Source organism: Panthera uncia, assembly GCF_023721935.1.
Source record: "Panthera uncia isolate 11264 chromosome C1 unlocalized genomic scaffold, Puncia_PCG_1.0 HiC_scaffold_3, whole genome shotgun sequence".
NCBI classification, from domain to species: domain Eukaryota; kingdom Metazoa; phylum Chordata; class Mammalia; order Carnivora; family Felidae; genus Panthera; species Panthera uncia.
In genome coordinates, this window is record NW_026057584.1 from 74,020,577 (window position 1) to 74,033,639 (window position 13,063).

At 44.1% G+C, this 13,063-nt stretch overlaps 1 protein-coding gene across 3 annotated transcripts in view; it reads right to left on the bottom strand.

The window, feature by feature from the left end:
* Positions 1 to 13,063, bottom strand: part of GPD2 (glycerol-3-phosphate dehydrogenase 2) — a 232,884-nt gene that overhangs the window by 136,876 nt on the left and 82,945 nt on the right. Inside the window, exon 1 of one of the 3 annotated variants that reach the window (XM_049615623.1) lies at positions 4,650 to 4,737. The exons of the other annotated variants lie outside the window; for them this stretch is intronic. The gene's annotated coding sequence lies outside the window, so the exon portion shown is untranslated. Of the gene's footprint in view, positions 1 to 4,649; positions 4,738 to 13,063 lie in introns of those variants that run through there. 3 annotated transcript variants of the gene reach the window in all.

Genomic DNA, 13,063 nt, shown 5'->3' on the forward strand with positions numbered 1-13,063 from the left:
TCAGATAATACAGGAAGAGGTCTACTCTGAAGTTGCTAGAGATGTCTTGGCTTGCCTTAGCCCTGGTCTTTCTCACTGAAGTTGAATATAATCATCTCTCCCTCCTCCTTTTCTTTCCCCCATCATGTCAACAAGGAAATGTACACCATGCCCTTTACTAGCTGCTTCTTCCTCTAGAACACAACCTCTGAGTTTTCTTCTTACCTCAAAGGTAATGAATTTTGATGGAATTATCTAAGTATGTGGATGAGCATCTAGAAACACATCAATAATAATCTTCTTGGGGCACCTGGGTGGCTCAGTCGATTGAGAGTCCGACTTCGGCTCAAGCTCAGGTCATGATCTCAAGATTCATGAGTCCAAGCCCTGCATCGGGCTCTGTGCTGGCAGCTCAGAGCTTGGAGCCTGCTTTGGTTTCTGTGTCTCCCTCGCTGTCTGCCCCTCCCCCGCTCACACTCAGTCTTTCTCTGTCTCTCAAAATTAAATAAAAAACATTAAATCATCATCATCATCTTCTTCTTCTTCTTAGTCTAGTTCCAGTCAGTCCTTCCCTATCTCATTAAACAACAATCCTGAAATTAGCCAGTTGTGGAGATCCCACAACTCATGACCAGTAATTTTCTCTGGAAACATCAGATAAAAAATATATCCCATTATATACAACTGGAAAGAGTAACAGGCAGGCCACGTGATACATTTTTATGCAAGTGGGTTAAAAGTGGCAAGAATGACGAGTTACAATTCTTAACTCCAATCCTAGGCTTTAAAACTTCAGAGATATAGTGAAAAGTGTTATTTAGTGCACATACAGAATTTTACTGTAGGCTTTTAATACTTTTCCACAGAAAGTTCATTTTTGAAAGCTTAGGGTTGTGCTGGCTTTTTCAATATGCTGAAATACAAAATAGCAAACATTCATGATACAATGCTGACCTCTTTTTTGCTGTAATCTTCAGGAAACTTGAGGTCTCTCTGTAGCTAAAGTGACATTGTCTTCACCACAAAACTGTCTCAACTATTTGAGCCCACATTAATATCTCCCCTTCATAACCACTCAGTTAAAGCCAACATTCTCTCAATGGGTATATGATTATGAGAGATCTTATGCTGGTCCTTGAATGTTTTACATCCATATATTTTACCTTGTTAAACAAACTCTCTCAAAAGCAAGAAAACCATAGTTTTTCTTTTTCTAGCACTTGCTACTATGTAATAATGCTACACAAGCCTACAAAAAACTGCATTCAAGAAGTCAAGAGCTAAATGTACATTTGACCTCTGAACAATGCAGGAATTAGGGGTGCTGACCCCCTGCACAATTGAAAATCCACATGTAACTTCTGACTTCCCAAAACCTTGACTATTAATAGCCTACTGTTGACTAGAAGCTTTACTGATAACAGAGTTGATTAACACATATTTTGTATGTTATATGTAATATACACTGTATTCTTATAATAAAGTAAGCTAAAGAAAAGAAAATGTTATTAAGAAAATTATAAAAAAGGGGTGCCTAGATGGCTCAGTTAGTTAAGCATCAGACCCTTCTGACACTTGATTTTGGCTCAGGTCACGATCTCACGGTCGTGGGATCGAGCCCATGCTGGGCTCTGTGCTGAGCATGCGGCCTGCTTGGCCTTCTCTCTCTCCCTCTCTCTCTGCCCCTCCTCCGTTCATGTGTGTGTGTCCTCACTCTTTTTCTCGCTCTCAAAATCAATAAACTTTTCAAAGAAGGAAATCGTAAAGAAAAAATCCATTCACAGTAGTATACTGTATTTATCGAAAAAAATCTGCATAAAAATGGACATACACCGTTCAAACCCAAGTTGTTCAAGGTCAAATGTGTTTTATTTCCGATGTTCTCTCTGAAGTGCTGTTTCTGCACTTAGGGACACCCTTGTGAGTTCTGGTGTTGACAAGCAGAAAGACTCAAGTTTTGAAAAAGCTAAGCAGAAACGTCATCACATAAAAAAAAATAAAGAGGAGGGGCGCCTGGGTGGCGCAGTCGGTTAAGCGTCCGACTTCAGCCAGGTCACGATCTCGCGGTCCGTGAGTTCGAGCCCCGCGTCGGGCTCTGGGCTGATGGCTCGGAGCCTGGAGCCTGTTTCCGATTCTGTGTCTCCCTCTCTCTCTGCCCCTCCCCCGTTCATGCTCTGTCTCTCTCTGTCCCAAAAATAAATAAAAAACGTTAGAAAAAAAAAAATAATAAAAATAAAGAGGAGGGGCGCCTGGGTGGCTCAGTCAGTTGGGCGTCCGACTTCAGCTCAGGTCACGATCTCACGGTCCATGAGTTCGAGACCTGTGTCGGGCTCTGGGCTGATGGCTCAGAGCCTGGAGCCTTCTTCCAATTCTGTGTCTCCCTCTCTCTCTGCCTCTTCCAATTCTGTGTCTCCCTCTCTCTCTGCCCCTCCCCAGTTCATGCTCTGTCTCTCTCTGTCTCAAAAATAAATAAACGTTAAAAAAAAAAATTTTTTTTAAATAAAGAGGAGAAATTGGATACTTATCTGGAAAACTGTTTCCTTCTGTAATAAGGGATTCCCACTAACCACCTTCCCCCTTAAGCACCCACACCACAGGAAAGGAGATAATGCCTGGATAATTCAAGCACAAGCAGCAAGAGCTAAATGTTCTATTCTTTGCCCAATTCTTTCCCTTTTGAATACAAAAAGGAAAACATGTAAGAAGGAAGGAAGCTAATATTTTGAAGTCTACCCCCTAACAGGTACATCACTAGCAATTTTACATATGTTATATCATATATTATCCACACTGTGCCAATGAGATAATTGAGGCTCCGTGAGTTTGAGCAGGTTACCAAAGGCCGAAGTCTTGTTTTCTTCCCCCCACTACACTCAGCTAGAGTTTGTCCCACAGTTCAGTCATTCATTGAGAAAATATTTATTGAGCACTTGTTACTAGTTAGTCACCATTCTAGGCACTAGAAATAGGAATCTGTGTGAAGCAGACCAACTCTTCTCATGGAATTTACATTCTCGTGATGAGAGACAGAAAACAAATAACCGGACAGAATAATTTCAGAGTTATAATAGTTTGCCAATATGATTTACTTACAATGATAATCAAACCTCTTTAAATAGCTATAATGAGATTAAATAGTTACAAGAACTAAAGGGGGAGGGGATAAAACCCATGACAATTGGTAACACTGCGGCCTTCTGGCCCATTACTAAGCCCTCAATACATCTTTTAATAAATCAGAGAGAGGGAGGGGCACCTGGGTGGCTCAGTCGGTTAAACGTGTCAGACTTCGACTGAGGTCATGATCTCGTGGTCTGTGAGTTTGAGCCCCACATGGGGCTCTGTGCTGACAGCTAAGAGTCTGGAGCCTGCTTCAGATTCTGTGTCTCCCTCTCTCTGCCCCTCCCTTGCTCACACTCTGTCTCTCAAAAATAAATAAACATTAAAAAAATAAAAAATAAATAAATCAGAGAGAGGGAAAACAAAGGATAGCTTTAATAATGCTCAGTTTCTTTACAAAATGACTGTGTGAGATACCAGAATGGACAGCTCCCACAATGTTGTTTGTCAAACTCAAAACACCGCCTCTTATCCAGTTTTTACTAAGGTAACACTGCTTTATTTGAAAAGTTGATTTTTAAAAATCAAGACAGTATTGTAACTTGACACATGTCCTTACGAGGAACACAAAGGCGTTTCAACATCCACAGCATAAAGTTCCCCAGGCTGCACATGGTATCCATTGGGCAATGGCACCCAGCTGTCCCTGTAGAACTCAGGGACCACAGTAGTCAGAAGCAGGCAGGAAGGGCCTGGCCCCAGTGTGGCAATTGCCATTACCGTCCACAGTCCAAAAATACACTGCACATCAAACTTGAAACATATGCAAAATTCTAACAGTTTTGTTTTAAGCAACAAATGGTGTAAGTCACCCGCCCTTCCCTCACCTAATTATACAAAACTATTTATAAGCTGACCAAATTAACTGTTAGCTGTGTCTACCGCTGCCTCTCATGATAGGTATAATGGGATGTGTAATGTGGGTTGGCCCATGTCACTAAGGCTGTGAGAATTTGGTTGTAAGTTACTCTGAAACTCTCAAGGAAGGCTGTTAGCAAGTGAATGCTCCCGTGCATAAGGTAGAAGGCCGTGTAGACACCAACTGCTGAGAGCAGCACTTCATTCACAGGGCTCTCTCTACCTTTCTGCCAAAGCGCTCTGCAAATCTATTTTTGCTCAGAGAAGCTGAGGGGCTGTTTTAGGCTCATCGGTGTACACTACCCATTTCCTCCTGGGACTGTCACACTCCAGCAGCTAAGGTCCTCAACGGAGCCTCAGCCCCCCTTCTAGAATCTTTTCCTCCCTTGCTTCAGAAGGGAGCGCCAATCCTCAGGAGGAGAGCGGCATCCACAAGCCAAAAGTTTGCCGCAAACTTTCCATGAGATACCAACCCTCGCCCCAAATGAATTACACCCCGCCGCCCGCCAAAATGTAAATACTAACCCCTACTCGAGAATGAGTCCCCCTTCTGTTGCTGGGGAGAAACCCTAAACTCTCTCCCACCCCCCAGCCAACGCCGGAGTCCTAGAGGACTCGCCCGGGTCAGAACGGGATTGCTCTCCGCCACGACCCCGGGGGCGCGGGAAGGGGGTCTCCCAGGAAGCACACACCTGAGATCGGTCCTGTCGCGCGAGGGGAGCGCAGGAGCCCCCAGTTCCTCCCGGCGGGGCGGAGTCTCTGCCTCCCCCCGAATCAGAGACTCGGCCCTGATCCTCGCGGCGAGGCGCGCGTGGCTGTCACTCCCGGGCAGCCCGGGCCAGTGCAACCCGCCGCGGCCCCGCCTCCCCGGCGACTTCCTCCCCCCCACCCCTCCCCGCTGCCGCTCCTCCTCCCTCCCCTGGGGCTGGCGCGGCGGCCGCGTCCCGCCCGGATTCCTCCCGCCCGGGCCGCTCGGCCCTGCAGGGAAACGCGGAAGTGGGGGCGGGAGCCGGGGCCGAGGCGAAGGGGTGAAGCGTCGCGAACCAGCGGGCGGCGGGCGACCGAGGTCCCCGCCGCCCGATGAACGTGACCTGGCGGGGCCGCGGGGCCGCGGGGCCCGCCGGGTGGGGCGGCGGCGCGCCGAGGCATTGGCCCTCGCCCCGGGCTGCGGCTCCCGCCTCGCGCCCCGCCTTGCTCGCGGGCCGGAAAGCCTGGGCTGGGCTAGGCCCGGGGACGGTGGGGGAGGTGCCCGGTTGCCTCGGCCCTGGCCACCTGCCCGCGAGAGAGGAGACACCAGCCCGCCTGCACGCCGGCGGGCTGGCTTACCTGATTTCTCATCGTCCGCCCCCGGATCTGGCTTCCCCTCCTCGGCAGAAAGGCTTCCCTGGGCCTAGAAACGCTTCTAGGAAGCGGGCGGACCCCTGGGACCCGGCCGTCAGAGCCCAAAGCCCTCGCGCGGACCCCCTCCGCACGCTCTCGACCTCCCGACCTGCCCGCTGAATGTCAGCGCAGGAACCCGCAGGGAAGGCCAAGCCCCGGCGGGCGCCGGGAGGGGGGGGGGGGGGGGGGGGGGGGGGGGGGGGGATGCCGAGCGAAGGCGCCTCAGGCCCGGCCTCATACAGGTGGGGGGAGGCGCAGAGCCCCGGCAGCGGAGCAGCAGGCTTCCCAGATGCACCCCCTAAAACCGACCCTGCCCACTGAGCATGCCCAGCTTACTTGGAACCACCAGAGCTAAGCAAGCCCAAGTGGACCCAGGGAGGGCGCACATGGGGCTCAAATGGACCCCATATCCTTAAGACCTTTCCTCCAACAACCTCTGGGAGTTTTGCAAAGAAGGTTTCTACCGTGGTGTTGGAAAATACCCAGGGGAGGGTTGGAAAGACCTTCCAAAGGAAGGCAGCCAAATTAGCTTGAACCAAAATCGCAGTGCTGGGTTTTTTAAAGCCAATTACTTATTAAGTCATTTACTAATTTAAGTCATAATTTAATTAAGTCATAACTCTTGTAATTGGCATAAAGTAATGGGTAGATTCATTGGGTCCCAAGCTCACAGTAAATGTCAGGAAACCAGCCTGTCCAAATGGTTCTCAACCTTGGATCCATATTAGAATGGGAAGGCGGGTATAAAATGATCAGTCCCAGGTTCCCACTCCCACACCAAGCTAGATGGAACCTGGAAATCCTTACGTTTAAAACTGGGGCTCTGAAAGGGCAGTGGTGGGAGCCAGCAAGAGCATCGAAGAACTTAATGGAAATACAAATTCTCGGCTTCACTCCCAACTACTTGATCCCTAAACTCTGGGGCTGGCACCTAGCTATCTGATTTAACAAGCTCTTTCAGTGATTCTCTTGCACACTAAAGCTTGTGAACAACTGCTTAAACATTCCCCTCAGGTATTACAGAGAACCCCTGTAACAAAGCACTGTTTCCACATTTTGTTCAAATCCCAATTCTATATCATTTATCTAGAAAAGCAACAGGTTACCCAGAAAGGGAATAATCTGGTTGAACTGAAGTGTCACTCCTGTGTTTCCTTCACACTAATTCTCCCAGAACGGTTCAGTTCTTGGAAAATGGAGACCACCTATTTCCTTCTGTACCCTGGTATCTACCACAGTGCCTATGACACAATAGATGTTTGATAAGTGTTTACTGATTTGAAATGAATGTTTAGATGAACGATTTGTCCCAGACTCTATTATGTCTACTGTTTATTCCCCCCCCACAAAATCCTGGTCACCTTGCTAGCTAACAAGCCAGTGGGGATTCGGTTCTCAATAACCCATGGCCATCCCTAATGGCCGAAACCAAAGTCAGACTGATGGCATAGAACAGGGGAGAAGGTAGAGGATTTTGAGGAGCTGAGAAAAGTCAGAAGCATCGGACATAATTTCATTTGCCAAAACTGGGGCCAAGAGCGACCAGAGGAGAGCAGAAGGACACTAGGCATCTGCTGGATTTCAGGAAAAGCACCAAAGGAAAAGGTGGATATGGGAGGGCTTAGGCAAGGAGAGACAAGAAACTTACCATCATGAGCCTACCGGTCACTCTGGACCTTCTTTTTCTAAACAACCCACCTTTGGCTCCATATCTCCATCCTCTCTAAATACATCTAATCTCAACCACAGCCTTGAAAAAATAATTTTAAAATTAAAAAAACTGTTATTTTTTAAATGTTTATTTAATTTGAGAGAATTAATGTCAGAGGGGGAGGGGCAGAGAGAGAGAGAGAGAGAATCCCAAGCAGGCTCTGCACTGTCAGCTCACAGCCCCATGCAGGGGCTCCATCCTACAAACTGTGAAATCAGAACCTGAACAGAAATCAAGAGTCAGACGCTTAACCAACCTAGCCACCCAGGTGCCCCAAAATAGAAAATTGTTATAAAAGTTACTTCCAATTACTGCATAAAACATGGTAATTTGTAAGTATTCAGCATAAATTAGGCATCCACTTGTTCATGACAAAAGTGGCTAAACACTGTTCATTTTTAAAGATAAACACTAGATAATTTCCAAACGCAAAGGTTTACGCTACTCTGCTTTAAGACTCACAGAAACTTACAAAACCCAAAATTATCCTCTGTTTATTCCATCAATATTTTCTAGACGGAATACAATATTAAAATAAATTGTTCCTTTTAGCCTTATACATATCGCTTTAAAACTTAATATACTATTTATGAGTACCCAAAGTAGCTTTTTGCCTATGTCTGCCCCTTTGTCTGACTTATTAGGACAAGAATTCCACTGAAAGTTCAGTTGCTAATTAGGTTATCTGACAGGAGTGTAAATTTCAAGATGCTTAAGCAATTTCTTTTTACTATAAAGATAATTTTGTGGGGAGGAGGGGAATAATCATTAATTTAGGAATTATTATTGCATTAGATCCACCAACAATATATATGTTAAAAAAAACAAACAAACAACCTTGCCTACACACATATATACTTGCCACATCTTCTTTTTGCTCATGGAATTAAAACAAAACCAAACAAACAGGTTGAGGGCTAAAAAAGGGGAAAAAAAAAAAAAACCCAAAACAACTTAGTGAGGGTGTAGGAGGGGAAGCACTCCCCATAAGTAAATCTAAAAACATGAAGTAATTATTTCAGCAGGAAGCAATCTACTAAAGACCAGTATCTCAGGAAAGTTGGAGTCTTAGGTGTTTCTCTGTGTCATCACAAGCATGACTCAGCATTTGGAAGGAACTTGTGTTTACCATCTTTCAGATTAAGGGTGTCAAATAACTTTGGTGCCACCTAACTCTTTTCTTGGGTGCCTAAGAAAACTTCAGGACTGCCATGGGTGTTCGGTCTCACTCACGTGGCTACCAAAGTCTGAAAAGCGTTCCCTTTTTCAATTGTTCCTGTTTTACCAAAGCCTGAGTTTGCCCCCCATTAATTTATCTTGCATTTTAGTGTTATCAGATGAATTTAGGTTATTTCCTGGATTCACGTGTAACAAAAGGAACAAGTTCTTCCTTTCCCAACCCTGGAGAGTAGCCTATCTGCTGCAAAGACATCTTAAACACAACTGCTGCGGGTGAACTTTCCCCAACATGGAGGAACCTTCCACTGGTGATACTATTGTCCACCTTTTACAACCATCTCTATATGCTGAGGGTCAACTGTTTCAGTTCCTGCCCATTTCTACAGAGAAACAAATTTTCCTCCAGTGGTCACAGGTCACCAAAGTTGATGATAACATTTATGGAATATAAGGATTGCAAGGGGCCATAAATGTTATTAACTCTCACACTTTTGTTTTACAAACAATGAAATCAAGGCCCCACAATATGAAGTGACTTACCTAAACAATAGCTAAACAATAGAGCCAAGATTAAAATGAAAAACTACGTGGTATGCAGAACAGTGTATGGGCTTCAAGTCCACTCTCTTCCAAGTTCTTTAACCTAAGTTCTCCGGTCTCTCAGAACCTCAGTTTCTTTATCAGTGGGTACGTTAATAGTGAACATTCACATGGTGTTTATTCTGTGCCAGGCACTAGGCTTAACAAGGTCCACGTAATCTTTAATAAGATTAAATTGGAATAAGTCTGAGTGTTTGGCTTCTTGATTTTGTTTTGTTTTATTTTTACAAAATAGGGAAATTGAGGCACAAAATTGTTAAGTAACATGCCCAAGATAACACAGCTAGCAAATGGCCACACTGGGATTTAGTGGGATAATCTATGCAAAAGGCCTGATGTATAGTTGCCAACAAAAGTATCACCAATTTCACTTATCTTCCCTAAGGGTGTAAATCAGAGGCATTCTGACTCTTGCTTCAAAATTGGGCCAAGACACCTTTATTCTGAGCTCTGATCACTGCATGCTCACATATTTCTTCAGTTATATTATTTTAGTACAGATCTTCCCCAACTTAGGATGGAGTTGTGTCTTGATAAACCCAACACAGCTGGAAAATATCAGAAGTTGAAAATGCATTTAATACACCTCACCTACAAAACATCAGAGCTTAGCCTAATCTACTTTACAGGTGCTCAGAACACTTACATTAGCCTATAGTTGGGCAGAATCATCTAGCACAAAGCTTATTTTGTAATAAAGTGTTGAAAATCTCATGTAATGTAATGAAAACGGTACTGAAAGTGAAACCCAGAATGGTCATCTGGGTACAGAATGGCGGTAGGTCTATCAGTTGTTCACCCTTCAGATGGCTCTGCTAAAGGAGAGTGATAGCCCACTGCTGGTGTCCAGCATCAGGAAAGAGGGCTGGACCACACACCTCTAGTCCAAGGCAAAATCCAAATTCAAAAATTCAAAGTATGGTTTCTGCTGAATGTTTCTTGCTTTTGCCCCAAAGTCAAAAAAAAAAAAAAAAAAATCCTTAAGTCAAACCATCATAAATTGGGGACAACCTGTCATGTACATGATTTGGGACATACTGCATGCACCTATAATCCTACCCATTGTTACAATAGTTACAAACATTAAGGAGATAACCAAGCATTAAACAACCACTACAAGGTTACCCCTTACAAAGAAAACAAAACTAATACAGAGTTTCTAAACGATGAACAATGCTGTCCACAAAAATCTTAAAACGAATCCTTAGCCAGGACCAGAGCAGTGATGTTGGGGCTTTGTGATTAGAGCAGCTCACTTAGCAGATCTCTGCCTACTTGTTATTTGAATTTTTAAAAGCAGAATTATAGACATCTAAAAATAGCCGACAAAAAAATCTTCCCATGTCAGTGATTCTCAAAGAGTTAGGATCAAGAATAAGGTGAAAATATATGATCCTTGAAAAGATGAAATAAAAATACTAAATATACTTTTAAATGGGTACTTGAAGTTTTATTTCTGCTTTATAAGAATCTGGGAAAGTATTTTTAAAATAAATTTTTAAAGCATCAGTATAAAGTGGCACCAGGAAACTTACTTAGATTTAAAGGCCTTGAGGGTGAAGGAAATGTGAACTCCTTCCTCAGGCAGGCATCCACTGTGTTCCTAGGACAGAGCAGCACTGAAAACAAGCTTTTTCAAATGTTGATGATGTAAATTGAATAATGTTGACTCTGGCACATAGCCTCCTATTTAATAGCGGCAGGAAGGTTGTGGGTAAACAGAAATGTCCCAAGAAACTCATGCAGAGAACATGAATAAGTATTAGGTTCTGATGTGGGAGCTGAAACAAAATGGAATACTGGGTCCCTCAGAGTAAATCTGTTGATGACTCAGTGACAGAGGCAGCTGAGCCAAGGGTAAGCAGCCTGAGAAACCAGAGATTTGTTGAGTTCCACATTCTGAATACCTGTTACATAATCTGGAAGCAGCTTGGCTCTCAGCAGTAGATGATTCAAATAAATTCAACCACTGTTTGTAATGTTGTAATGTGATTTTTTTTTTTAAAGGATCAATCTAAACAGCAATAGTAGAACAACCATAGCTGTGGACAGCGTTTATGTCTGTGCATGATTAGCTTTAAAATGAGAATGTTGTGTCTTAATGCAGCAGCCCGAAACACGTGGGCAATGACCTAATTTCTGTCAAGCCAAGAGGAAGGTACTTTACACACAAGGGTACCAGCCAGAGAGTAACAGGTGCTGTTCCCTCAGCAAATGCCTTGGCCTCAAAAGCAAATCTCCATTCTTCCTCTATCAGCAAGAGCATCACGCAAAGCTGAAAAATGAATGATAGGAAAGTAGAGAATCTTCCTTCTGTTATCATTGGGTTACATACGGAAGTTTATTTTTGAAATAGCTCTTCAAGGGGGCCTAAAACAGGAGAGAATGTTTCCACATAACCCCCACCAAGAGGAAATTTGCCCATTCGGTGGAAGGTCTATTGTTTTAAAATTCTCTAGACCATGCTGTAAACAGATAATCCCTTTCCCTTTCTAACTTTTAACTCTGGTCAGGTTTCTGAGAACTGAGATAACCTGATATGTGATAAGAAGCCAGAAACTGGTGTTAGGACATCTAAAAAATATCTTTCTGGTATATTTAAAGTATGCGTGTTCCAGAAATATTTTTCAATAATCAAATGTGGAGGAAGACAATCCTTCCTGAGTATGCACTCTTCATTGTCAACCTGGGTCTCTTGTGGTTTTGAAACAGAGCAGAAGTCCCTGCTCTCACAAAGATGGCCTTCCTACAGTGAGTCTCAAAGTGCTGCAGGGTGAAATTCTAGCTTCTCCATCATTATACTCACTAGACACAGTTTATTTTTTAAGTTTATTTATTCATTTTAAGAGAGAGCAAGAGTGCACTCTCAAGCAGTGCACAGAGAGGGAGGGAGAGGGTCCCAAGTAGGCTCTGCACTGTTAGGAGTGGTCCAATGGGGGGCTCGAACTCACCAACTGAGCCACCCTGGTGCCCCACCCTAGATACAATTTACTACGCGCTTGCTCTTGGGCCAGATGAAAAGCAAATAGTTCCGAGGCTTATGGACCCAAAGCAAAGAATTAAAATCTATCCTGTAGTAGACAGAATAGAGGCCTCCCTGGAACCTGTGAATGTTACAGGCTGGGGCTGGGGGTGGAGGGTGCGGTGAGGAGATGTTGCAGATTTAATTAAGAATCTTGAGATGGAGACATTATTCTAAATTATCAGAGCGGACTCCAAATGCAATCCTGAGTATCCCTATAAGATTGAAGTAATCTTATAAGGGTGGGTGTGCCTGAGTGGCTCAGTCTGTTAAGTGTCTGACTTTGGTTAGAATCAGTTCATGAGTTCAAGCCCTGTGGCAGGCTCTGTGCTCACGGCTCAGAGCCCAGAGGCTGCTTTGGATTCTGTGTCTCCCTCTCTCTCTGCCCCTTCCCCTCTTGCACTCGAAAGAAAGAAAGAAGGAAAGAAAGAAAGAAAGAAAGAAAGAAAGAAAGAAAGAAAGAAAGAAAGAAAGAAAAAGAAATGTTTAAAAAAATTAAAAAAAAAAAAAGATTGGAGTAATGGAAAGGTTTTACAGAGATAGAAGAGTAAAACACAGTGTGATCATGGATGCCGACTGGAGTAATGCAGACACGCTAAGAAAAGCCAGCAGCCACCGGAGCTAGAAGAAGCAAGTAATTAACTCTCCCTTAGATACATTGGAGAGAGTGACGCCCTGCTGACTACTGATTTCAGTCAAGTGACACTGACTTTGATCTTCTGGCTTCCAGAACTGTGGGAGAATATATTCCTATTGTTTTAAACCAACAAGCTTATGTAATTTGTTACAGCAGCTACAGGAAACTCATACAGCTTCCTTCATTTATTTCTCTTTGGCACTAATGCCAATCTATCCTCGTGGAGCTGGCCCTTCAGGGTGTTTTTTATTCAAGATGCCAAAGCAAGGGCCCCTGGATGGCTCAGTTGGCTAAGCGTCTGGCTTTTGATTTCAGTTCAAGTCATGATCTTACAGTTTGTGAATTCGAGCCCTGCATCTGGCTCCATGCTGACAGTGAGGTGCCTGCTTAGGATTTTCTCCCTTTCTCTCTGCCCCTCCCCCACTTGTGAACAACTTCTCTTTCTTTCTCTCCCTCTCACTCTCTCTCAAAATAAATAAACTTAAAAAAAAAAAAAAAAAAAGGATGCCAAAGCAATTTACAACCATGTAAATGGACTCCATTTTCCACCCTGTGGTACATCCAACTGATACCAGAG